Raw genomic sequence first — 5,009 nt, forward strand, 5'->3', positions numbered from 1 at the left:
AAACACTGCATTTCTCTTAACTGCCAGTGTTAGTTTTAGTAATATGCACTTCATGCAGAATACCCACAGGGGTTAGGTGGCTCATAAGGGACCAGGAAGGAAGAAGAGGTTTTCCAAAGAAAGGAAATCAGAGTGTTATAAATGGATAACGGAAATTATAATAGGAGGATTATGGTGTGTGTGTTTGTGTGTGTGTGTGTGTGTGTGTGTGGTGTATTTAAGGTCAAGGAGGGAATATGAGGAGGGACAACTAACAGTAAAGGCTTTTTGAAAACTTATATAAAAACCTAGTACTTTAAGGGTAAAAATTAAAACAACTCAGCAGAGACCACAAACAACTTGGCAAAGACCGCAGGACAGCTTGCTGAGCTTGCTGAGAATAGCCATAATAAAAATATCAAGCCCCTCTAGGGACGAGGTGACCAGAAATGTAGAAACAACCAAATACATATCTTGACCAGTCTAAACATGCCCAAGTGAGTAATGGGCCACCTGGTGTTTATCCTAGAAGGTCTGAGGCTTCATGGTCAAAAATAGTGTGCCATCCAGTCTGTCAAAATGATTGCTTACTAGAAGTGCTGATGTTTGAAATATCCAATCATATGTAATCGTCCCAGAATTTCCCACTTTTCCCTTCCCCTTTGTGCCTCTCCCTATAAAAGTTCTAAACTTCCTGGGGTCTTCATCGAAATTCTCTCCCCTGAGTGGGATGAGTTTTGATCCAAGGGCTCTTGTTAGTAAACTGCCTTTTGCCAATTGTATCAAGTCAGTCTCTCGTGTCTCCTTGGGTGCGCGCTAATTGGGACTTGAGATGGGGTCCTCTTTCTGGGTCCTTACAGTACTACATGTAGAAGTTTCCTAAAATAGATACATATACGAATGGAATTTGGAGTTACCATATAATGGGGGAAGACAATGTCCCCTAGATATCATATGCTACCAAATAAAAACCCCATTACCAGGCATGGGTTACATCTTTTGAATTGTTGGACAAAGGATTCTATAGAGTCCCTTAAATACTACAGGGCATGGCTTATGCTATTGGGTTGTAGGACCCTACACCTAACACCACATTCATGGAGACCTTTAGCTGGTGTTAACAAGGAGCCTCACCTCTACTGACTAGCATTCCTAGTGTTGAAAGCTACTGTACACACTACTGCAGAAGAGATGCAGTCATCAACCTCATCCAACTATAAGTCCCCTTTGACTTATAATAACAACTTGCCTACAAGATAGATCACTGGGCCAAACGTGCCGATGTTATGGGCATATGGGTTTAAGAACCAGAGTCTAGACAGGTCATGGACCATAAGGGAAAATACTACTATAAGCATTCTGCTGAATCAGTGGCTTTCAACCATTCTAACTCTACAACCCTGTAAATACAGTTCTTCATGTTGTGGTGACCTCCAACCCTTTATAACTGCATGACCAAGCCCGATCAGTCAGTCAACAGTTTCTCCAGCACAGGAGTGAGGATTAAAAGAGACAATTAGACCAAATTGTAGCATTACCCCAGCCAGTTCTGAGGCTGAAGGCTGAGGCAGGTTTGTTTAATCCCACATTTCTTTTAAACCCTTTTAGTTACATGCAAGTATTTAGGTTAGTTCTAGGTTGAGGAACCAACAATACAATAGATACTAACAGTCAAGGGACAAACAAGGCAATATACAAAGTCCCGTGAACACTCTCGTGATCACTCTCATGGTCACTGTATCTAAGGGCTCATCAGGATGACAAAGTATCTGAGCCTACTTCCCTGTCCTAGTCCACAGTCATATTCATGCCTGAGGCCTACTTCTTTCTTCTTTGTTTTAGCCTAAGACTTGGATTCCTGACTGAAATTACTTCTCTGTTTTAGCCTAAAATTAGACTCCTGCCTGAACTTCTCTGTTTTAGCCTAAAATTAGATTCCTGCCTGAACTTACTTCCTTATCATGGCCCAAAGTCAGATTCCTGCCTAAAGCCCATTTCCTTGTCCTTGGCCAATGTCACATTTCTGCCAAGCAGCCCCAAAAGCTCTCCACAACTGCAACTCTGCTCCTATTATGAATTGCAATATAAACATACAGTATGAAGGATAGCTGATATGCAATCCCTGAGGAATGGTCATTTGATACCCAAAAGTGTGGGACCCACAGATTGAAAACCTCTGTGCTCAATTAACATAGCAATAAAGTGACTCCTAACAACACACTGCTATATCCACACATCAGTATATTACTGTACCCTCCACAGATAAGCTTTTTGAATCAGACAGTAATTTATACAGAGACCACAACTGGACCACATGCAGACAGTGCTCAGCCTTAAATGGAATGTCTGTACCACACACCCCAGGCTCAGGCACCCATGTGGAAGAGGAGGCAGTATGACTGTAAGAGCCAAAGGTGGGTAACTCCAAGGAAATAACATTTTCTAGATACCACAGGATGCACACATGAGTCCATTTAGACTGTGATATCTCACACAAGACCTGCACAAGTACAGGATAAATCCCAGCAGGAAGAAGGTGGAGTGGGTGCAAAGGTCCACCATCAATCCAGAAGTTATTTGCAATCAGTTTTCTTGAATGCTCAGGATTTATTGGGCAACACAATGAACTCTGTGTTTGTGTGAGTGTGTACACACACATAGTTTTTGTCTTGATTTCACTCATTCATTTTTTTTTTAAGAAAAGAGAAAGACGATGAAATGAGGGTAGAGTGGGGAGTCTGAGAGAAGTTGGGGAAAGAATATGACTAAAATATATTGTATGAAAATTTAAAAAGTAATTAAAAACTCCTGTATAAGAAATAGGGTGAGCTATATGCTAGAAGCTATCTGCAACTGGCATCCACTAGCAAAGAAAAAATTCCCTTTCTCCACAGGAATCTCATTGGGTATATTAACTACACTTAAGAGTAGGCTCTATGTCCAGCAGTAGATTTCCAACATAAAATGAACTCAATGGTATTTTTGTAGATTTTTTTTTGTCTTATCAGTCTTTTGCTTGTATATTATGGTCTCCAACTTCCAACTTTGTGAGTTTTTTTTGGGGGGGGGGGGGCTCTGTGTGTTTCTTGTACTTTTCCATGTTTTAAAAAATTCTTTTTGTTGTTGTTTTTGTTCACCTGTTTGTCTTCTAGAGAGAGAAAAAGGGTGTGGAGTAGGGTGGGTGGGTAGGATCTGGGAGGGGCTGCAGAAGGTGAAAACAGAGTGTGTGATTTTTTTTCCCAATAAACAAGAAGTGGGGGTGCTCATCTGTTTTCATTAACTTTTAGAAAACATGTCTTATTTAATCTGCAGGGCAGGATGCCAGGAGCCTTCCAGCCTGGAGAGGGTAGTGGTAGGGGCACAGCATAGGACTCTGGTGATGGCTTTAAAGTCTGAGAGTCTCAGGGCTTTCTGGTTCCTTAACCTGTACTGAAATGCTGATGATAAATTCTAAAAAGTCCTAAAATCTTCTTCTGAGGGTAAAAGACTGCAGGCTTAGGTGATTTAACCCCTTGTAGCCTAACAGCAGAGGATTAGGCAATGCAGCCTTTGTTCTGTCTCAGCAGGAACTGCTGGGCTCTGACTTAAATCTGCTAGTCTGAGGTCACAGGATGAAAAGACACTTAGAAAAGTTATCATAGAGTTTATTACTAAGTGTAAAAAGTTTACTATGAAAGCTATCTAAGAGAAAAAGTGGTAAGGCCCTAAGTGGGGAAAAAGAAAAAATTCTAACAAGGGAAAAATTCTAAGTGAAAAAATTCTAAGCAGGGGAAAAGGAAAGGAAAGGACTAATGGCTCCTAACAAACCTCTACGTCTACAACTACTCTATTCTACCACTACCACGACTACTACCATGAGTACTACACCTACTACTCTCTTTGTCTTTGTCTTCAGTACTTCTGCATCTTCAGAGTACACTGTCACATGTTACAAAGTTCATCACAAGTTCACACCAAAATTCAAATCATAAATTGAAATAGAAGTTTACAACGCAGAATGTTTACATGCATGTCCATTAGGAGCAATTATCTAGCTAAACATCCATCACCTGTCTAGCTCCACAGGTGCACTGAAGGTTTAAAATTATAACTAAGAAATTAGTGAAGTTTTGTATAGATAAACCCAGGCAATATTTTCTCTTCTGTCCAAGTAATTATAATAAATCGTGAGTTCCCTTTTAGTGACCTTTGGTTAATTGTTTTACAACCTCATTGGAGTGTGCTCTGAGCAGGAGAAAGTCTGGTTACTATCTAAGTGCTGTTAACTGATGACACTTGGGAGACTGGCAGAGTTCTCATTGCAGTTTTGACTATCAGAAAGGGACCTAATAGCAGTCCCACTATAAAAGAGCTTAATAATCATTGATATAATTTTAGGAATTCTTAGAGGACCATCATTAAGACTTAAGAAGTCATCTCTTTGTGTATATAGCATCACTAAAAGACAGTACTTCTTCGTGGGTCTGCAGAGATCTGCTCCAAAGGGCTGTGTTATTGTTTAGTGATTGTTACATATGTTTAATAATAATAATGATAGGAAAAGCATATTAATAGCAGGAATCTTTCGTAAAATAAGTTCCTCACAGCCTTGCTGGGTGAGGACTCACTTTGTCGCAGATTATATAATGATCCAAGGCAAGCATTTCAGGATGATCATCTGCTAATAATTACCTTGTCCCATCATGGCTCCTGACAGTAGGGCTGTCTAGATGTGCAGCTGTGGGGCAAACAAAATCAAACCTCCTTAGCCCAAAGGTTTTGTTCTGATTTTGTTGACTGTTTCAAGGTACTACTGTAGGGACTACTGTAGGCTACTAGGAATGCATATAGACTGTTCCCTGAAGAGGAAACTGACAGACCTTGTAGAGCTTAAAGGTAGCAAGGGGGAAAATCTCTTCCTGTCTTGACCTTGTCAGTTGGGAGACTTCCTGGAACAGAGAGGAGAGGTGGAACAGCCTTCAGACTCTAAGCTGGTTGTGTGGTTTGAATTCCTTAACTTCTCTGAACCCCAGCAGACTCACTTGCAAGAA

This window comes from Grammomys surdaster, unplaced genomic scaffold, assembly GCF_004785775.1.
Source record: "Grammomys surdaster isolate TR1022 unplaced genomic scaffold, NIH_TR_1.0 126062, whole genome shotgun sequence".
Lineage (NCBI taxonomy): Eukaryota > Metazoa > Chordata > Mammalia > Rodentia > Muridae > Grammomys > Grammomys surdaster.